Source organism: Meriones unguiculatus, chromosome 17 (assembly GCF_030254825.1).
Source record: "Meriones unguiculatus strain TT.TT164.6M chromosome 17, Bangor_MerUng_6.1, whole genome shotgun sequence".
Taxonomy (NCBI): Eukaryota; Metazoa; Chordata; class Mammalia; order Rodentia; family Muridae; genus Meriones; species Meriones unguiculatus.
Window position 1 is genome coordinate 66636984 of NC_083364.1, and position 23683 is coordinate 66660666.

Below are 23683 nucleotides of genomic sequence, written 5' to 3' on the forward strand. Positions count from 1 at the left end.
GGCGTGCGTAGGGAGGGGACTGTGCATTCACTGCTTTTCCCATAGATTCTGCACTGCTTTAAGAGGCCATTTTATTTGCCATTAGTAATTTGCCTAATCACAAGATGTGGTATAATTGTTGAGATTAATGCATAAGCAAATGTACATATATTTAAATTGCAAATTCAATGAAATCCATCATCTACTATTCTCCAACAAATGACATTTAGCTCATGAATAGAAGTTGTTCAACATTTCTTGTGTCATTCAATGGTACTGTGTAAAGTAGCCCTTCTTATCATCCCCTACTGAGGCTTTCTACTTTACACCTTATAGATGTCTTCCAATACCTGGTGTTCCTGGATGCCCATTAGTCTCCAGAAAGGTGGCACATAAGCCAATTTTTCGAGATGTTTCTTCCTACAAGTGGCTTTGCTGAAACATTACTCTATCACGTGAGGTATCCTATCTAGAGAAAGAATATCCACTCTGGGGCTTGAATTAACCACAGAGAAGATTTTTCGGTTCCTTTCCAGGAAGCCTTCTGAGAATAGTCAGGGGTAATGCAACTGCAGATGCCGGTTTTCATTATTACGTAGAATAATATTTAAAAAGTATAATCCTGAAAGTTCTATTGGAGTAAGGGTGGGAAAGTCTGTCTACGAGAAATGTGACAGAACCTAGCCACCCTCTTCCATTACGTGTCTAAGAATTACTGGTAAGATAATTTTGGTCAAATGCTTCTTTTGCCCGTTAGAATGCCTTGCACCTTCTAGTGACAAGCATCTCTTGGACATCAAGGGTCTGCCTACCACTCATTTATCTCTTTTCTTTTATTGCATACATTTTCCACACACCAGAAAACATGTATATGTTATATCTGCTCCTCTGTTAGTTTATTCCTTTAAGCTTAATGCCATTTCATTTCTTGACTGCCATTTTGGCAGGAGTGTTCTGGACAAATGCACAGAAATAAATATTTCATTAATCTGTCAAACATAAAGGAGGAACTCTTTATAAAAGAGGCAAATGTTGGATTATAATTATGTATTATTATGTACTATAATGTACTATGGTATGACATTACCAGATATAGAGTTTATATGTCAGTTTTTCATTTTTAGTGTCCATTTTAAAACTGACAGAAGAACAAAGAATTAATTTCTCTCAAGTGCATATCTTTCATTTTCCCCCTCACCCTTTCTTCTATTAACCTTGACTTTCCTGTACATCTGTTTTTATTTTTCATTGCTCTGGAATTTTGTTTTCTTAATGGCCATTGCCACTATGAAACTGGATGCGTGCCCTTATAACCAGGTATTCAGGTTTACTTCTTCTATATTTTTGTATACTATGAAAAATGTTTGCTATTTGTTAAATATTTTATATAAAGTAGAAAGGATGAGCACTTATAATGGTTGCACCCCATAGAAACAATATTCATGCAGTCAAATTGGGATTATGTTATTATAAGACTTTCAGTAGAAAACCACCGGTTGGCAGAAATGATCACAGGAAATAACAGTGATGCCCTTGTCTCTGCCTTTTTGTTCTGGGATTGCACTGGCACCCCCAGCTTTTGTGTGGATGCTGGGGATGCTGGGATTCAGCTCAGGTTCTTCTGCTTTCACAGCAAGCACTTTCCTGGTTGCATCATCTCCCATGACCGTGGTGTTACTTAAAGTCTTGGTGAGCTGTTACATGGTACTGTGTTACAAATTTTAATTTTATTCCTAGTTTATTATGTATTTTTTTGGTACCAGGAGTTGAACTGAGATCCTCATGAATGCTACCATTGAGCCACACCCTCAAGCACCATTAAAGTTTCTCTTTTAGTATTTATACAATTTCCAAAAATATCTTAGAACCTAAAATTTCTGGTTGCTTAACCTCATCCCAATTGTGCTGTTTGTTGTTGTTGTTTTTGTTTGTTGTTGTTGTTGTTGTTGTTGTTTTCCCCATTTCCTATTTCTTTGCTTTTTGACTGATATAATACACTCATATCTCAGTTATAGCTTTTTTGTTTATCAGATATGTTGGGCCATAATTCATATACTATAAAACTCAGCCATTTAAAATTCACAGTTCAATGGATTTTAGCATACTCATTGTTATACGACCACCATCACAGCCGATCTTATAACATCTTTATCATTCCTGAAAGAAATCCCAGATCTATTGACAGTCACTCCCTATCCTGTCTGCTTTACTCTCTTGTTCCAGGCAACCGTTAATCTAGTTTCTATCTCTATAGATTTGCCTATGACAGACAGTTTACGTAACCACAACGATATCATCTTCAGTGCTTTGTTAACAGCTGCTTTCATTTAACACATTTTAAGGTTTATCCAGTATGAGGCATGTATCTGTAATTCGCTCCTTTTTGTTGTATAATATTATTTATTCCACTTTCTGGTTATACCTAACATTACTCAGGCATTTATCAAATGAGGGGCATAGAAATGTTTCTAGCTTTTTACTTCTAGTAGTACTATATAAAATATAGAAATAGTATATATAATGTATGTTAGTACGAATAAAATGTATGCACAATTTTTTGCATAATGAAATATTTTTGTTTATATATTTATGCTGAAATTACCGTTCACACACAGTAACTCTGAATTTAGACTGTTCAGGAGCCATCAAAGTTTTTTTTTTAAAATCAATTGCACTATATTACATTTAATACGAAGGCTCCCATTTCTGTATATCCTTGTAAGCACTCTTGTCTGTACTTTTTAGATAGGCTTTCTCTACATAGCCTTGATTTTCCTGGAACTGACTCTGTGGATCAGTCTTGGCATCACACTCATAGAATTCCACCTGTCTCTGCCTCTGGAGTGCTGGAATTAACAGTGTGTACCACCAAACCTGGATCTCTTGTCTGTATTTTGAGAATCTATCTTAGTGGTGTTTCATTGGTACTTTGGTTTGTGTTTCTCTGATGACACGTGACCATGAGCATATTTTGGTTTTTGGACATCTGCATCTTGGACAAGGCATATGAGCTCCCTGGACATCTGTACCATTCAAAATCATCCAGATCTTAGCTCATTTTCAATTGTGTCATTTCTTCCCTTGTTACTAAATTTCAAGTGTGTTTATACTGCCTACATATAAGTCTTTCATTGGCTATGCAATTTGCAAAGATTTTCTCCAATGCTATGGTCTGTCCTTTACAAAATATGTTTATTTTAAATTGCAGAATCATAATTGAGTATGTGCATCATAAAAGGGATGTTATAGTTCATGAATTTCATGTAGTATTAAATCAAGCTAATTAACATATTCATCACCTCAAGTGCTTTTTTTCCCCCTGTGATGACAATTTTAGAAATTTACTTTTGGCAATTTGGAAATATATCATGCAGTATTGCTATCTATATCCATCACACTGCGAACTTTGCAATAGACTTAAAAAAAAAAACCTTAAATCTTATTCCGTCAAATTGATGCTCTGTACTATTTAGCAATTATCTACCTCAAGCCTGAGTTTGAGCCTCTAGTAACTTACATCTTCTGTTCTCTCTCTATTGAAACAGTTTATGCTTGATTTCACATGTAGGTGAGACACTGATATTTGTACTTTGTGTAAGCTTATTTCACTTACTCCAACTTCTTTATTTCTTTATGTTGTACATGTCAGGTCTTTTCTTTCTTTCCTTCTTTCTTTCTTTCTTTCTTTCTTTCTTTCTCTCTCTTTCTCTCTCTCTCTCTCCCTCCCTCTCTTCCTTCCTTCCTTCCTTTCTTCCTTCCTTCCTTCCTTCCTTCCTTCCTTCCTTCCTTCCTTCCTTCCTTCCTTTATTTTTAGTTGTGTGTATATGTGGGTGGTGTGAAGGTTATATGTATCGTGTGCATTGGTGTGTGTGACTGTGAATATACAGCACGTGTGTGGTGGTCAGAAGACAATCTTGGGTTTTTGTCCACCTTTTCTACCTTCTTTGAGAAAAATGTCTCTTTGTTGCTAGCTGCTGTTTTCTCCAGGCTATGAGCTTTTGAGGATTCTCCTGTTTCCATTTTGCATATCCCTAGGGACTCTGGAACTACAGATGCTGTGCTACATGTCTGGATTTTTACATGGGTTGTCGGGATTTGAACCCAGAACTTTATGCTTGCCTATAAACCACTTTACATCAAGCTATCTTCTTTGGCCATAAAGTATTGTCACTGCAAACTCAGTTAAAATATTATTATATTTATTAGTTTAAGGTCTTTTTATCTGATATTGGTGTATCCACTCTGGCTTTTGTTTGGTATGTTGATGTGTAATCTGTTTTCATAATTTCACCTTCAATTTATCTTTGTTTTCGATCTAAGGCATAATTCCCATATGCACCATCAATTTAGATATTATTTGTATTATTAAGCTGTGTAATTTCTGTTTTGGGGTAGGTTTTAATTATTGAATCATATGTAATACAAATAATGTGATTTTTAAGATATTATGTAATGAGAAACATAACATTTGATAGGTATGCATAGTTCAGCAAGCCAAGGTATTCCAATGAGACAATTAAAAAAAATCCAAAGTATTGATTAGTTTTTTAACAGCTGGATGAAAGCTATAGTCATTTGAGAACAGGGATTTGCTCTCATAAGATTTGCCTGTGAGAAAGTCTATAGGATATTTTCCTGACTAATGACTGATATGTGAGGTCCATCCTACTGTAGCTAGTGCTGTCCATGAGCAGGTGGTCCTGGGTTGTATAGGAACGTGGCCAAAGTATGGAAAGCAGCTTCCCTCCACAGTTGGTGTCCCTTCTGCTTGGGTTCTTGAGCTGACTTACCTCAGTGACAGATTATGATGGGACATCTAAGCCAAACTCTTTCCTTCACAAGTGGCTTTGTGTGCTGTTTATCAGAGGAATAGGAATCAAACTACAAAAAAAAAAAAAAAAAAGAAATAAAGAAAGAAATCAAACTAGGACAAAGGGTATGTAAATGTATGTGTAAGTAAAATGACTATTCAAAGTATAAGGCAGCCTTGTAAATTTTGACGTTGTTGACATTAGCTTTGTTGATGTGTTTATTGATTTTACAATCCTTCTTTAAGAGACTATCACCTGTTGGATACTGAGACAATATTTATAGAGAACATTTATAACTCTTCCAAGATGCAATCAAATATTTCTTTCTTTTTAACCAGTTCCCCATGAAGTTAGATCAAGAAAAATAATCACACTATATAGAATGGAGAAGCACACATGAGAATTTGCTTACAGGTAAAATTCTATTTTGAACCTCTAGACTGCTTTTGTATGCCCATAAGAGTAATTGCATTTTTTTTTTTATGTTTTAAGAACAATATAACTAAGAAAAAGCAAGCCAATACCAACAGAAAAACAAGACAATAAGCAAAACGTAAAAAGGCCATGGATAACTGCAATGCCTTCCATACCTATTGTCTACAATACTTACAGAAAAGTTTGTCAACCTCTTCAATTTGTTTTACAGTATCACTTCCATCAGTTTCATAGTCTGCTCTTGAATTTTGCTTCTTCTGAACTTAACTCCTTAATATTTTTATTCCTTACATTCTTCCTACTTTTAAGAAAGCCCCTTCAGAATAAAGGCCACTCGGTTCTTGGTCATTGCTTTGAATTTGAGGACTTTTTTTTCCTTTGTTTTTCCATTCATGGCGAAGGAATTTTTGCTTTTCCATTCAAGGCAGCTACCACTAAGACGTAGCTGGGGTTTTAGTCACCCTATTTTGAACAGATGTGTCTCATGCTAGGAAAAATGGTCCCATATTTTGACTTTTTAAACCTTCTACAGACATATGTTTAATTTGAGCACACATTTCAGTGAGCATACAGTTCAGTTTACTTATTAAACAAACCTTTGTGTACAGACTTAGAGTAAGTACACTGAATTTACTCAGAAACACATTATTATGTATTTGTCGATACCATTTTCTCATTTGGTATTTACTCAGACACTTAACATATTTATTAATTATAAACTGTGAGTTATTTGATGTTCTAAAATGCATACATTAAGAGACAAAGACAACTTGTCTTACTGGAGGAAATGGACAATCAAAAGCAGCATAGTTTCAGTTATGCAGAGGTAAAAAAACAACACAATAGACATTGAGGAGTGTTTTTTCTTCTTAATTTATTCATTCATATTACATCCTGATTGCAGCCCCCCTTTCTCTTCTCCTCTCAGTACCACCCTCACGCTTTCCTTCTCCCATTCTCCCCTCTCCTTTTTCTCAGAGAAGGAGAGGATCTCCATAGGTACCAAGTAGCACATCAAGTCACAGCTGGATTAGGGGCATCTTCTCCCACTGAGGCCAGACAAGGCAGCCCAGGCAGAGGAAAGGAATCCAAACGTAGGCAACAGGGTCAGAGACAGTACCAGTTCCGATTGTTAGGGGATCCACATGATGACTAAGCTGCACATCTGCTATATATGTGTAGGGAGGCCTCGGTCCAGCCCAGGCATGCTCTTTGGTTGATGGTTCAGTCTCTGTGAGCCCCCATGGGCCTAGATTAGTTGACTCTGTAGGTCTTCTTGTGGTATCCTTGACCCCTTCAGCTCTCTCAATTCTTCTCTTAACTCTTCCACAAGACTCCAGTGCTCTACCTATTATTTGGCTGTGGATCTCTGCATCTGTTTCTATCAGCTACTGGATAATTCCTCTCAGAAGACAGTTATGCTACAGACAATAAATAGCGGACTTTGCTTCTAATCCAATCAGGTAGTCTGTACCTTATGTATGACTGGAGAATTAAGGCTATTTATATATTGAATTTTTACTGAAAGTACTTTTCTAATTCCTGTAATTTTTGTTATTAGTTTTCTCAAATGATAAGTGTCTCCCTTTGGATCTTGTGTTTGAACGCGTGGTTCCCAGTAGATGATGTGATTTGAGAACCTTGGAGATGCAGTGCCTTGCTGGAGGAAGTATGCTATTGGAAGCTGTCTTTGAACTTTTATAGACAAGTCCCCACTTCCTGTTTTCCATCTCGGCTTCCCATCTGTGGAGAACATGTGATCAGTCTGCTTTTTGACTGCCACGATGGTCCCAAGTTCCTGCTGCCACACCTCCCCCACTATGATGGTCCGTATGAAACTGTGAGGTAAAATAAACCTGTTATTTCATAACTTGCTTGTTGAGAGTATCCTGCCATAGCCAACAGAAAAATTAACATCACAGTTGGCTTTATTGTTTATTCCTGGTTAGGTTAGGGAACTGCTGGTGTACTGAGTTGGGCTCTACTGATTTTTTTTCTTAGCACTTTTCCTGGAATGAAATTTATTCTTTCTTGTGCTCTTGTGCTTGAAAATGTCCTTTTTTTTTTTTTTTTTGATGTAGGATTTAATTATTTTCTGCAGTGTTGGCTTTATAGTTGTGAATTGCATTAGTCTATGCTTATTTTCAAATATGTTTATTTCACCATTAATTTTAAAGATAACTCTGCTAATTATAGTAAACTAGGTCAGCAGTTACCTAGTTTAAGGGCTTGGAAACCTTGGGTTTTAGGTCTTCTGCTACGAGGTCTGAAGTTACTGTGAGGAGCTGCCATTGTAAGTGAATTGGTATTTTCCTCTTGGAGCTTTTAATATTGTTTTTTTGTTTTGTAGTTTTGGAATGACAAATAACATGTTATGAAGAAGTTTTTCTCTGGAAATGTGTATTTGAGATTTTAAATACATCTTGGGCTTGAATGTCCATTTATTTCTTTAGATTTGGGAAACATTCTGCTATAATTTCATTAAATAGATTTCCTGTGACTTCAGAAATAAATCCCCGTTGCAACATCTACACCATAGAATCTCAAGGTTTATACTTACAACCTTGCTTCATGGTTTTTGGAACTATGGTCTTTTTTGTTAATTTTTTTTTATTGGTTTGTAAATATAGTCTTCCTGCAACCTTGTCTTCCATTCCAGCATTCTGTCTTCTGCCTGTCTACTGGGGATACTTTCCAATGTGTTTTTATTTGATTAGCTGAGCTTTTCAATTCCAACATTTCTGCTTGGCTTTTGAAAAAAAAAATCACACTCACAATCGCACCTTTCTTTTCTTTTTTTCTGAATGTATTATCCTTGTTCCTGAATTGCTCCTTTGCATTTGTGATTTCTTCTCTATGTTCTAGGTCTGTTTGCTTGCCTTTTTGTTTGTTTGTTTGTTTGTTTATAGTTAATTGATCTGCTCATTTGCTTTCTCTGAAATCATGAACTAATTTTAGAAGTAGACTTTGGATTTAGTAATTGAGCAAGATTTCTTGTAGATATCATGTTGCCTTTTATTTTTATCTTCCTTGTTTTTTCTTTCTTTTTTTGTGTGTATGTGTGTCATACTCCATGCATCTGTTGTTTTGGATACCTTTTCCTCTTATTTGGGGCTATTTCTAGTGTAGATACTACTCTGTTGGCTCATTCATGCAAGAAAAAGCACAAGGAGCCAAAAAAAAAAAAAAAAGGATGACGTGTTAGTGCAGCTTGTCTCTGGGTTTTCTAATATTGGAGTCTGCCAGGTGGAGGTGGGGGAGGAAAGTGGAAACTGGAGTCTTGTGTTTCTGTTTAGGCTGTTGCTGAACCAGGGTTAGCGAGGTGCCAGATGTTTCTTCGGGCTTTCTTCCTTCTAGAAGCTGTCTTCTTGTTGTATCAGGAGACTTTGCTGGCACACTTAAGTGTGCACTCTGTGGATTGGGGAGGCTCTCTTACACTCTCAAGATTTCTTGCCTTGTATACTTTGGGGTGGCAAAGGCTGTAGCCTGGGGATTTTCCTGGGTATATTTGAAGTAGGAAAAGCAAATTCAATATTGGGATCTATATAGGCATCTTATATTTTAAAGACCCAATTAACATAAGATGCTACTAGGCATGAGACTATGGAAGTCAGTTCTTTTGTAGATGAATTCATTTTTCTTTTTTCCATTATTTTTCCCTTCAATGCTTCATAAATAATCATTCATGATTCTTATTTTAGCTTTTCTTAGTGTCTTTAGATGTGATTAGTCTAAACACAAGTGACTAACTTATTTATCCGTAAGACATCTCTTTGTTTAACATTTTTATTGAGATTCAATTATAAAGAAGGAAAAGTATGGATAGTTTGTTGTTGATGAGGTACTGTAAAAATGCTACAGTTACCCCAGCTTTTTTTGTGTTATAACTGGTAGAAAAGGCCATTACCTGAATTTTAATTTTAAAATAGTCTCCATTATTCATCTTGGGATTTAATTTGGTCTGTTTATTCAAATTCTTGTGTCTTGATGCTTGAATCTATTCAATTAAAATAGCATGCATTCTATTGTATGAGTTAAAAGAAGTTACATAATTAATAAATGGTAAGTAAATTAACTAAAGTACAAAAATAGGGACAGTGTCTAGTACGTAGAAAAGTCTCATTAAATATTAAGTATTATTCTTGTTATTTTAAATACTTTGGGTCCTTAAAACTACTTGTTTGTTGTTTTATTAAAAACCACATTCTTAAAAAAACCCCACTTTCTTGTATTTATCAAAAAGATTATTTGTGCAATCAACATTTCATTTTCTAGAGTTGGTCACCTTTTTGCTTCTGTTATAACCTTTACTAGAGGTCCATGCCAACAAATTGTGTATGCAACTTTTAATGAAATCATAAATTGGCCTTTAAAAGGTAGGATATATGCCTAGGAGTGGTACAGCTGGATCTTGAGGAAGCACTATTCCTAATTGTCTGAGAAAACACCAGATTTATTTCCAAAGGGGTTGTACAAGTTTACATTTCCACCAGCAATGGAGAAGGGTTACCGTTTCTCCACATCTTCTCCAGCATGTGTTGTCACTTGAGTTTTTGCTCTTAGTCCCTCTGTTGGGTGTAAGGTGAACTCTGAGGGTCGTTTTGATTTGCATATCCCTGAAGGACAAAGGACATTGAGCATTTCTTTAAGTGTTTTCTGCCATTTGATACTCTTCTTTTGAGAATTCTCTGTTTAGCTCTGTACCCCAGTTTTTAATTGGATTACTTGATTTGTTGCTGTTTAACTTCTTGAGTTCTTTATATATTTCGGATATTAGCCCTCTGAGATATAGGGTTGGTGAAGATCCTTTCCTAGTCTGTAGGCTGTCATTTTGTTCTGAAGACACTGTCCTTTGCTTTACAGAAGTTTTTCAGTTTCATGAGGTCCCATTTATTGATTGTTGATCTTAGAAACCATACAATGGAAAAAGACAGCATCTTCAACAAATGGTGTTGATCTAACTGCATGTACACATGTAGAAAAATGCAAATAGATCCATATTTTTCACCCTGCAGAAAGCTAAAGTCCAAGTGGATGAAAGACCTCAACATAAAAACAGACACGTTAATCTTGTTAGAAGAAAAAGTGGGGAAGAGCCTTGAACTCATTGGCACAGGAGACTACTTCCTGAACAGTTTTTTTTTTTTTATATGAAAGGTGGATTTTCATCTGTTTGTTAAAAAAAGGGAAGGCATTGGCTTTGAGTTTGAGAAATTTCAGCACATGGCTCTGAGCTTCATTGTTGGGCTTGTAGTGCAGCAGACCATGGTAACAGAAGTGTGGAGCAGGAGGCAGGAAGAGCACAGAGGATTCCGGTCCTGGTCATCTACTGCTTCCTCATTCTCAGCTCCCTCATGATAATCTTGCCATATTATGGATCTGTTAAATGTTAATGCACTGATGAGCCACAGCCTTCAGAGCCTACAAGGTCGTGTAGGCAAATTGTTCCCTTGAAGAGAGCATTCTTATTAGCATGTCAGAGGCTTCACTTCTATGAAGCCCACCGGCTTAGCTAACTCTGCTCCTAGCATGGGAGTCTTCAGGGAACACCGCAGGTTAAACCACAGCGGCTGGTTTAGAATGAAGCCTGAAAGAGGACTGCTAGCAAGGCTAAAGAGGCTACACTACTTCTGGTACTGGAACTCCATGTTGTGTAACATGGCTCTGACCTTTCTCCCTGTAATTAATAAAGACTCACTCTTTCCCCCAAACCTTCACACATGATATAATTATGGAGAGCAGCTTATGGCCAGCTGTTGGACAGCCACCAAAGCTCCGATGGTGAGCAGAATCTAAGGAAACTGATTTTAACTAAATGATCACAAAAGAGCAAGGAAAATTTTCATCACAAGATGTGTGTATCCTCAGAGGACATTCATCATAACTACTTCTCTACCGTGCCATTCTTCCCTTCACCCTCGTGAGATCTTATTTCCCTCTCTTACAGTGTAGTGTGTCTTCCTCCTGATAGCAGTGTCTAGATGTACTCAACATACCTCTGAGATGTGGCTTTGCTTTAGACCACCACTTATTTTACCTTCTGTAAAAAGGACACAACTGTATAGAGACTATGAGTTAAGAATGTTTAAACTTACTGTTTGAGGTATTTTTTCGAAGCAGTAAAATGCTTTAAAAGAAGCAAATTAATGTTTTTGACACTGTAAGAATTTAGAACAGCATACATGGTAATATAAAAATATTTATCACTGAATTTTTAGAAAAATCCGACTTCACAAATGTAGCAGTTCTGATTTTGTAACACTATCTTCTCTCAGTCTAGTTTCTACGTGTCCAAAATGTTAGCAGTCAGCTAATTTTGTAAATAAAACATTCAGAGACATCCATCTAAAAAATAATGGTAAAATAACTTCCATCTAATTTGTAGTAAATTGTAAATCACTAATTATATAGACTCATGTTATCTCTATTGTGCCACTCCTTAAATAGCACCATATAATTTAGAGAAGGTTTGATGCAGAATTATAGAAGTTGGCATGGTGGAACAACATTGGTGATTACCATATACCATTTCAGATGATTAACACATAACATTTCACTGGAAATATTGACTTTTAAACCTAGTCCATGGCAACCACATATGCCATTTGGACCAGTTTTAAATGGCTGTGAAACAATAGCAATCTGCAGTTTGAGATGAGAGTTATTTGCAATTAATGTGAAGGCAAAGAGGCGTATCTTTGATAGTCACCAGCTGCAGCTTATCTTCAAAGACTCTATGAGTTTAATGTCTACATTATGCATATTGCAACTTAATAGGCAACTATGTAAACTTTCATAAGTTAATTTTTTATGCAAATAATAATTTATGCATAATAAAAGCCATAAACTCTGACTTAATGCGGGCATTTTTAAAATTCATAATACTGTTAGCCACTAGGCAAGTTAAGGTAATTGCAAATCAGTCAAATTGGCATTTGAAGGGACTTAAATTTTTTATATAAATATTTGTTCTTATAGCTAATGATCATTATGTTAAATCCAGACAAGAGAGATATGTATTTTTCTAAAAGCATTCAGCAAAAATAAAGTGAATTAACATACACCACTGGATACCTCAGTGTTCTCTGACCTTTGCCACTCAGGGACATATTTATAAATACTGGCTTATTCCTAAGTAAAATGAAAAGTAGATTCAGTGTTCACTCAGGTTCAGCCTTTTTAAAAATTTTTATAATCCTATTGAATTTTCCATTGCCTTAATGGTTTGTATTTTTTGAATTATAATATTTTCTAGACGATTTATTGTCTCCTGATGCTTGTTTTGCAGTGACACTATGACAGTGTTGTCCTGCCAGCTAAGAAAGTCTCTTCATATATGCTTAAGACTAAGAGAGGTTGTAGGGAACTTTTCAACTTATTTTTCAAGTAAAAATTAAAATCTCTGAAAAACTACGTTCTCCAAAGTGTAGCTTTTCATGTGCACAGCCTACAAGGTCCTGTAGGCAAATTGTTCCCTTGAAGAGAGCATTCTTATTAGCATGTCAGAGGCTTACGCAGAGTGAAAAAAGGTGGTGAAATCTTTCCCTACCTTTCCTGCTGAGAATCTTTTATTTTGGTGCTTTGTAGTCTAGGAGCCTCTTCTCAGTCTAACCAGTAATTACCCCCTTTTTTTTCAGAACATAAAACAATGAGAGAATTGGGCAAAAAGAAAAGGATTAATAAGGAAAAGAGAATATTGGCCTGCTTCATGCAAGTTAATACCTTTAAAAAGGTGTACTCTAATTTAAGCATTATGCTTCTGTGTAATTAAGAGCCTTCCCATTAGACGTTGTTGTCTGAATACTTACCAGTTGGTTCTGTTTGTGGATTTTAGAACACACAGTTCAAAGAACCCATGTTTTTTTTTTTTTTGTTTGTTTGTTTTTTTCATTTTTTTTCTTTAGGAATTTTGAAGATGATTATTTCTCATTCAAGTCTTAATCTGACATTCAAAACCTAGCAAACTCTTAATAGTTTGAAACTTGTTTTTGTTCCTTTCTACCTTCCTTTTCTTTTTTTTTTATTTTTTTATTTATTTTTATTTTTATTTTTTTTATCAGTTACATTTTATTAACTCTGTATCCCAGCCATGTCCCGATCCCTCATTCCCTCCCAGTCCCTCCCTCCCTCCCTCCCTCATCTCCACCGTGCCCCTTTCCAAGTCCACTGATGGGGGGGACCTCCTCCCCATTCATCTGATCCTGTTTTATCAGGTATCTTCAGGACTGGCTGCAAAGCCCTCCTCTGTGGCCTAACAGGACTGCTCCTCCCTTCGGGGGTGGGGAGACCAAAGAGCCAGTCATCGAGTTCCTGTTAGAAATAGTCCCTGTTCCCCTCACTTTGGGAAACCAATTGGTTACTGAGCTACCACAGGCTACATCTGAGTGGAGGTTCTAGGTTATATCCATACATGGTCCTTGGTTGAATGTCAGTCTCAGAAAAGACCCTGTGCCCAGATATATTTGGTCCTTGTGGAGCTCCTATCCTTTCCCCATCAGACTAACTCCCCTTCTTTCTTATGATTCCCTGTACTCTGCCAAAGGTTTGGTCATGAGTCTTTGCTTTGAAAACACTGCTAGTTAGAGTCTTTCAGATGCGCTCAGTAGACTCCTGTCATACGTTCAATGCACATCCCATCTGTCTTTCTAAACGAGGATTGATCATCTTACCCCATGTCCGCTCAATTGATTATCTTTTTTAGGTGTATAGATTTCATTATGTTTATTATATCTTATAGGTCTATATAAGTGAGTATATCCCATGTTTGTCTTTCTCCTTCTGGGATATTTCACTCAGAATGATCTTTTCTAGATCCCACCATTTGCCTGCAAATTTCATGATTTCCTCCTTTTTGATTGCTGAGTAGTATTCCATTGTATAAAAATACCACAATTTCTGTACCCATTCCACCGTTGATGGACATCTGGGTTGTTTCCAGGTTCTGGCTATTACAAATAGAGCTGCTATAAACATGGTTGAGCAAGTGTCCTTTTTGTGTACTTGAACAAACTTTGGGTATATACCTAGCAGTGGTATAGCTGGGTCTGGAGGAAGCACTATTCCTATTTGTCTTAGAAAGCGCCAGATAGCTTTCCAGAGTTCTACCTTCCTTTTCTTTGACTTTGTTTTATTGCTGCCGTTAGATTTTCTTTGCTTTGTTTTGTTTTGAGATAATGTCTCATGTTGTTCAGGCTGACCTTGGATTTACTGTATAGTTCTAAGGATGAATCTGGACTTTTGGTTTTCCTTCTTCTTCCTACCAAGTACTGGGGCTGAAGGTTTTCATCACTGTGCTCAGTTTGCATTTTCTTTTTACAAATTGTGAAAAAAGCACATTAAAATAATAGAATTTGTTAAACTCCACTCGTATCTGCTCCCTTACTATTCTCACACTGATCCCTTTCTTCAAGTATTCCTAGTGCTCACTGTGTATTCATAATTTATGTTTAGATCTGCATAGGAGAGAAAACATCATATTTTGTTCTCTTAGCCTCTGTTACCTTCTCATTGACTTTTTAGACTATTTTCTTTCTATCTTCTTTCATTATATACATATAATGTATATATTATTATATTATATATTGCATATAGTATATACTATCTATCCATTGTTTGCATCTATCTATCTATCTATCTATCTATCTATCTATCTATCTATCTATCTATCTATCTATCTATCTATTGTTTGTATCTATCTATCTATTGTTTGTATCTATCTGTCATCTATCATATGTATATTTATATGTGAAATAGTAGAGTCCAGAAGACAGTATTGGATACACTGGTGCTAGAGTTACAGGCAGTTGTGAGTTGCCTAATATGGGTGCTGGGAACTGAACTTGTATCCTCTGTGTAAGACTAATACTTGTTGTTAATCAATGAGTTTGCCCTCTAGCCTGGCTTACTCTACACAGCATGGTGATCTCTGATTGTATACATTGTCTTGCAAGCAGCGTACATACTTCTTTATTACAAAATAGAATGCCATCCCACACACAGACATACCCACACATATATGTGCATGCAGACACATATACATACATATATATGTGAGTGTGTGTATCACATATTCATTATTTGTTAAATTGTTTGTGACATCTAGGCTCGTCCTGCATCTTGGTTATTATGTAGAGTGCTAAAAATAAACACAAATGTGCAAATATCTGTGTGATACTCTTTTTTGAGGGAAGAGCCTACCTTTTGATTCTACAGATTTCGCTGACTGAGAGAATGAGAAGATCACTGGTTACACAGTGTATTATAAACTTTCATCTGCTGTTCAGTATTATTGATAGTGGAGAATGCTATGGCATTTACATTTTCAAAGTCAGTAATTTATACAGGAATTCATTCAACTTTTCAGTTACCCAATTTACTGTTGAATATATATGTGTATATGTGTGTATGTATACATATATGCAAATAGGTAAACACACACACACACACACACACACACTTTTCAAACGGAAAGGTAAAATCTTTATCATGAATCATGTACAGAATGTTTTGTTAAGTTTTGTGCCGATTTTGTTACCCACTGAAAGTCTACCTCCTTTCTCTTCTCATTATTTCATTCTGACTTTGCAACAAAATGAGACACAGTCCTGGGAAATAAGGATGCATAGCTTAATCAGCACCAGATTCCTGCTCTTTGCTCTCCTAATCACTCTTCTTGCTAATTTTGACCAGTAAGATCTAAATGATCCTGTATACAAGAGTTTTGTTTCTTTTCCAGAGCTGAGTGGTGGCCAGCACCCCTTCCTACTCCTCTCCCTGTCTCTTCATCTAAAGCAAACAAAACACTCAGACAAATTGTTATCCTAATCTAACATTATAAAGTAAATTAATGTGCTAAATATGGAATAGTGGACAACCAAGTAAACGATTTCTTAATGATATTTTATTTCAGCTGGGTGAGCTGCAGTCATTTCCAGTTGTACACTGAGCATGTGAGAAAATAGGTCTCACAGTACATCACTCACTATAAATTGGATTTCTGATTTTTATTGTGGAATCTGCTCTTAAAAGATACATGTATACTAGAAAATCAATGGGGGATACAGCATGACAGCGTACATTAAAAAGATTTCTAGAATACATTTTATATTCTAATCTCGTTGTGATTAGATGTGAAATATATCACAAAATATCAATACTTTACTGAGGTGGCAATAGGAAAGCAGGGTAGAGGAGGGTGTATGGGAAGGGTCAAAAACACTTAAGACTGTTAAAACATCAAACAAAAACCTAATACTATAGAAACTTTCACATATGTGTACACACATATACACACAAAACAGGCATGTGTGTTTAAAGAGTTAAAATGTAGTTACCCTTCAATGGGGCAATCTGAATGTCCATGCAGATTAATACTACAGATTAACAAATAAAAAAAACCCACTGGGAAAATAGGTTTCCTCTTTTGGGCATAGGCCCCCAAATTCCTAAACTCATAGGCTATTGACAATGCTTATGGTTACCTTCCGGAATTTGATAGTAAGACCCTTTTACTGAGGACAGCACACACTTACAACACAAAACATGGAGAAACTAAGCTGGTACTCACCCGGCTAGTTTTCAGTTTTGGAAGTTCTGGTGCACGATGCTGGAGGAGAAAAGCAATTATCCACCCCACCACAAACCCTTTAGAGCTACAAAAATGCAAAGAGTGCGCACAGGTGCTATAATGACAGAAGCATTATGGGAGTAAATAACCACTTTCCGAACGAATTTAACTCCACTTCCTAAGATGATAGCCATACCTGGTACTGTTATATGGCTGAGAATAAATTTATTTTTAGTAGAGTATAATCACTTCAGTGGCATTTTTATTTATTCTTCTTCTCCAAAAGTAAAATACATTGATCAATTAAGAATGAGGAAAGTTCAGTAACCTTGAACTTTGAAGGTATTCGAGGTCTGATTTATCATTTAAAAAAAATCAGGCATTTTATTGCTATTTACTGAATATGAGCTGCAATTTTTGCGTATCTGATTATGGGACGTTTTAGAAGAAAAAGACAATGGGTGCAAGCAGTGACTACAACAATGTACTTACATAAAAGCAAAGACTCAGCTTATAAATTAATCCCAGTTCTTCACAAAACATTGATGATTCAAGTCATTTACCTACTGCTGGATCACTTTCCCCTAACTGGGCTGACTCGTCACTCCTCAATGGGAGAGAATATGACTTGAGGTATCAGGGTAGATTGGTATCAAGTGGGGGCCTCCCCTTCTCTGGGAGGAGGGAGAGGGGGGAAATGAGAAGAAGGGGTGTGGGGTTAGGACTGGGAGGAAAGGATGGAAGGGGTGGGAATCAGGATGTAAAGTAATTAAATAAATAAATGGGAAGAAAGAACCCTTGCTTGAATGAAAGGTTAGTCTGATTTTATCAACTGATAATAGCCTTTGTGATTTCCAAATAATTATTTATGTTTTCAGGCACTGAGATTGTACCGAATTTATCTTGTGTTAATTGTGAGGCCTAGCAACATGCTCCATAGATTCAAAAGATTTAACTGAAAGTAAGAAGTTTATTCTTGGAGGACCTTTATTCAATGGCAGCAGATGGTGATTGTCAGTGCAAGGTGAAAACATATGGAGATGCTTGTATGTGTTATTTACAGCTATTATGGAAAGCAAAATCAATAGAGCTGCAAGGAGCCTCATGATCGCTCAAAGTGCTGTATTTTATTTATGGCACAGAACTATTGGCATATCATGGAAATAAACTGAGAACTAACTGAAGTATTTGGATGCCCTTTATCTTTTAGAATGAGGTTCTTCACGTCAGAAATTGCTTGCCTCTACTCTGTGAGTAATTTCATTATTAGTGTATACTTGTTAAACTTAGTCTACGCAGCAGGTATTGCTCTCCTTTAAAAGTGCAGAGGCTCAGTGCCAGTGCTGATTGTTTAGAGTTCGCGATTCTGTTTTGCTCACACTTGTTTTAAAAGCTTTTTATTTTGCACCTTAAGAAGTTTTGTGTATAATATAGGATAATCATACTAAAATCTGTACACCTAAAGAAGCTAATCAAGGAGGACCCTGAGTAAAATGCTCAATCTTCATTCAGAAAGGCAAACTGGATGGACATTGGAAGAGGGAGAAAACAGGAAACAGTACAGGAGCTTACCACAGAGGGCCTCTGAAAGACTCTACCCAGAAAGATATCAAAGTAGATGCTGAGACTCATATCCAAATATTTGGAACAGTACAGAGAATCTTATGAAAGAAGGGAGAGATAGAAAGACCTGGAGAGGACAGGAGCTCCACAAGGAGAACAACAGAACTGAAAAATCTGGGTAAAGGGGTCTTTTCTGAGACTGATAACCCAACCAAGGACCATGCATGGAGATAACCTAGAACCCCTGCTCAGATGTAGCCCATGGCAGGTCAGTCTCTAAGTGGGTACCTTAGTAAGGGGAACAGGGACTGTCTCTGACATGAACTCAGTGGCTGGTTCTTTGATCACCTCCCCCTTATCCGGGGGTGGGGGGAGCAGCCTTGCCAGGCCACAGAGGAGGACAAGGCAGCCATTCCTGAGGAGACCTGATAGGCTAGGGTCAGATGGAAGGGGAGGAGGATCTTCCCTATCAGTGGCCTGGGAAAGGGACTTAGGAGAAGAAGAGGGAGGAAGGGTGGGGGTGGGAGGGGATGAGTGAGAGGGCTACAGCTGGGATACAAAGTGAATAAACTGTAATAAATAAATAAAATTTAAAAAAGAAAAACAAAGTTTTGTGTGTGGTGGAAGGAACACGTGTACACACTCTTTATTCAGTCTTGAGATTTTGAAATTCTTTCTACTCTTACGGCAATTTTCTAAAACATAAAATTGATAAAATCACATATTTCTCTGAAACTTTTAAATGACTCTTATACGGTACTATATTTCAGCACTGAATGAAAATTGTTTCTAAATTAACTAGGCCATCTGACCAAAATATTCATTAATATAATTTTCCCTGATTTTTTTAATTGTTCTTTCTTTTCTGTCAACTCTGAAAACAAAGACAAACTTTGCTCAGCTGTGATAGTTTTTTTAAAAAAGGAAAAACAGTAAGAATCTGTGAACACAAGCATGTTAAAAAAAAAGAAAAGAAAGAAAGAAAAAAGAAAGGAAAAGAAATGTAGCCCCATGCTGACTGGAACTTCTTCAGACAAACCTGCTTGGCTAAAGAGCTGCCACTCATGGAGTCATTGGCCTTCGTTACCATGTCTCACTGAACTAGGAAGCAGAGTGGGAATTTACTAATGGCTGGGGCTAATCACGGCTTGTGCCTGTGTGTCCAGTAGATTAAGTTCCACTTAAAATACACACTTGAGCCATGATGGAGATGGGTGGCTGGAGGAAATAGGAATGAATCATGCTGTGTGTTTTTCTGTCAAGTAAACACTGCCCGCTAGCCACCCACCTCCCTTTAAATTTGACACAGGCCAAATGTAACACACGTTGGCTTTGAATAGGCTGTTAACTGAGAATGGCCTTGAACTCCTTGTTTTGTTTTTTTTTTTCTTTCTGCCTCTACCATCTAAGTGCTGAGATTACAGGGATGTACTACCATGGCCCTGGCTTGTTTACCCATTTTTATCATATACAGGATATTTTTCTATACTGTTGTTTGATACACATCAATTTACTTGATATTTGCTGAGCACATCATCTCTTTGAACCTTTAATATGTTCACATGCAAATATCTGTGTCTTGATTAAAAGGTAGGACCATCACCCCCATGGGGTCAGTGCCCCCTGTAGGGAGAATTTTGTATTTTATCATGAACTTATTGTTTTTCTTTGGGCACATAGCTGTCATACTGGATAATATTTATTTATTTTTGCTGTGCATGTTTAAAGTTTGAACCTCTTGAGGGCAGGGATTTTTCTCAACTGCTTTAGTTAAGAAATTCTTAAATGCATTGGTTCCCATATAATATTGACAAAGTGATAAGTTGACTTAAGAAGCAAAGAGAAGTTTGGAGTTATGGCCTTGGAGGTTCAAATCCGAGGGTAGGCTTGGGGTCTCTGGTGAGAGCAGAAACAATATATGTTAGAGCAAGTGCCAGAGAGAAAATAGAGATGGAGAGAGGGAGAGAGAGAGATCTAGAGTCTCTTCTGAGGGCATTTATTCTGGGATTTTAGCCCTTATCAGCTCACACTAGGTCTCACCCCTGGAAGACTTAGAACACCTTCCAATATGCCACAACCATATACACACCCCTCTAGAGGCCATTAATCCAACACACAGTACCCAGCACCAGTCAGACATCATACCAGACCAGGCCTTATTAGAGTCAAGGGCAAGAAAAAGTATTTCCTGTAATAGGAATGTTCAACCTTTTGACTTTGTGATACTATATTGCCATCAGCATTGTTAAAAAAAAATCATATACTTTTGTGGTTGCTTTGTCTGTTTGCTGCTGCTGTTGTTGCTGGTGGTGTATGAGTATGTGTATGCGAATACGTGTGTGTGTGTGTTTAGGCCAGAGGGCTAACTAGGTGTTGTTCTATCTTTTATTTTATTCATTTATTATTTTTAAGCAGGTTCTCTCATTAGCCTGGACTCATCAAATAGGCTAGGCTGGGTGGTCAGTGAGATCCAGAATTTACCTGTCTCTTTTTCCCCATTGCTGGGAAGACAGGCACATGCCATCATGCTTGGCTTAAAACAAAACCAAATAAAACATGGCATTTGGGGATCAAATTCACATTCCCACATTTATAAGGCAGGCATGAACTGAACTATCTCCTCAGCACTCATAATGTTTTAGTTAACTTTATGGTTTTATGCTGAGACCATTCATAGCTACCCAGTGATGTATGTTACCCTCAGGATGCAGGTTGGACCAGCCAGCATCATTTTAATCATAAGAACATAAAAGAATATATTTTCCAGTGAAAATATTTCAGTTCTAGCTGTAAGTGCATGACAAATATCTGGGAGAAAAGATCTTTTGGAACAAGACAGAACACAGATGAAAATCTAAACTATTTTGGTCAATAAAGTAAAAAGAAAATCTTTAAAACAAATGGACAATTTGAAAAGGCTGTTGTAGAAAAACTCTGATTTATCTCTTGCAGTTTCTCCAGTGTTTGGGCAAAGTGGGAGAATTTGGGTAAGCGTCCTGAAACCTAGGCTGGCAGCAAACCTGTCAATAAGGAAGCTGTGCAGTAAATGACGCAGACTTGTAATAATAAAAGCCCCATTGAGATTTCCACCAGTAACCAACATCTTCAGATTCCGTCTAAATGCTGCCTTCCCTCTTGTGTCTGATTATCAAAGATGCCGTTGGGTTCTACCGACTCTTCCTTAGAAATACCTTTCGTGTTTGTGCTTGGCAAACAAAATCCTGTGAGGAGACAGTGACAGCAGCATGGAGGTTTTGTTCAGATAGGTAAACAACAAAACGGCAGAAAGTTTAGAAATAGTTTAAGTGGAGAAAAGTGAGGATGTTAGGAGGACAGATTTCAGGGGAGGAAATGTAAGAGATGATTTATTGGTAGCTCTGTCTTTTTACTGAAACTTCCTGCTGCTTATCTTAAGAGGCTGACCCCTTATTTTTTTCCCAGGGAAAATACTGAAATTATATTCCAGATGTGTGGGCCTCATGTTAGTGAGGCCAGAGCATTTATTCAAGGTCTTATTGATGGTTTTTTTTTTTATTCTATGCAGATAAGCAAACCATTACCAAACACAACTGGTATACACTCACAACTCAAAGGCTTTAAAAGAGTGTTTATAATTTTTCAGTTAATAGGACTAAAACCATGACAAAAAAAGATGGTTCTTTTACTAACTATACCCACGTAAGTCTATGGAGACAGGCGTGTAGGACTTTGTATATTCCATGAAAAGGACGCTGTGTGAATACAGATTAGTAAGTACCTGTCTATCTGGACATGCTTAGTAAAATAATATTAGTTACCACCATCAACACTGAAATGTTCCATCTGAAAATATTTTTCTTGTGCCAGTTAGACAATTCAAAGTACCATCTATTTCTCCCATTCTGTTCTCTTAATCTTTCCAATGACAAACCACCGAAGCAGAAACTAAGGTAGAGTTTAGGTCACTGTGAAATGCTGTTGGCATCATCCAATGGGCTGGGGCCCACACAAAATGAAAAGGGAAAAAAGGGAAAGCCAGATCAATGGTAGGAAGATATTTTGTCACCATCTCTCAAGTGCCATGGCAATGATGAAGAGAATTTTTGTTTTAGGAAATGGGATTATCCCCCTTTGAATGATGCTGAATAATAATTAAACAGTGAACCAGCAGGCTTAAATGAAGTAGCATAAAATATTTGTTCTTTCTTTTCATTTTCTTACAAAGATCCATGGAAGACTCTATACCTTAATTTCATAACCTGGCTCTATACATGTAAAGAGCTGAGGAAACATATTTTCTCCACCAACACATCATTTTGTGTACACCTTTGTAGAAGGCTGAACCAACAGTGATCCATGTGAGTATATAGCATGTATGCTTTACTTCACTCTCCTGGCCAAGGTTCTTCAGATCTTAAAGGGGCAATGCCTTTGAGCTCCATCAACAAGGATCTCATTGTCTTTTGTATAACGTTATTTAATTAATTAATATTACGTGTGAGAGTGTTTTGCTTGCATGTGTGTCTGTACATCATGGGCATGGCGGTGCCTGTGGAGGCCTGAGGAGGTTGTTGTACCCTTGGGAATGGAGTTATAGAAGGGTGTAAGCTGCCATGTGGGGCCTTGAATTAAACATGGGCCCTCTCTAAGAGCAGCCAGTGCTCCTAACCACTGAGCTACCACTCCAGTCTCCTGCTGGATACCTTTCATAATGGCTGATATAAAGTCTGGGCAAACATTTTCCCAGCTTTTTGTTTGTTTATTTTTTTGAGGCAGGGTTTGACAATTGTACCTTAGTCTAACTTTAAATTCCTTACCATACTTCTGCCTGCTGCTTCTCGTGTGCTTTGAGGCCAGGCAGGGGCCACTGTGCTTAGTTCAGTTTTGTTTTGAAAGAACAAGAATTTGGACTTTAGATCTGAAAGAGTGTTGACCCTGCTTCTGAGGCTTTAACTCTGAGCACGGCCTGTTGTAGTGGTTAGTTCTCTAATTGCTGTGACCAAACACTCAACAAAAAGCAATCCAAGGGAGAAGGTTTATCCTGCTTATGTTTTGAGGGTACAGGGCAGCAGGGCAGCATGGGACTGTGGACACAGAAACACAGGCTACTTGCTCAGATATTGTCAGGCTGGGAAGTGGAGGGAGATAAATTCCAGGACTTGTTCGTCTTTCTCTGTTTTCTCTTTTCCTTCTGCCTGGAACACAGCCCATTGGCTAGTGCCACCTACGTTCAGGGCAGGTATTGCCTTTCAGTTAATCCTGTCTGTGAAAGTCCCCACAGATACAGCATGGGTGTGCTTCACTAATATCTTAGACTTTTCTTGATCAAATCATGTTGACAAAATTAGTC

General features: G+C 37.2%; 1 long non-coding RNA gene across 1 annotated transcript in view; it reads left to right on the top strand.

Annotated features, from left to right (window-relative positions):
- Positions 1–23683, top strand: part of LOC132648584 (uncharacterized) — a 35209-nt gene that overhangs the window by 9342 nt on the left and 2184 nt on the right. Inside the window, exon 2 of the long non-coding RNA XR_009587014.1 lies at positions 22559–22691. This is a non-coding gene — a long non-coding RNA (uncharacterized LOC132648584). The remainder of the gene's footprint in view (positions 1–22558; positions 22692–23683) is intronic.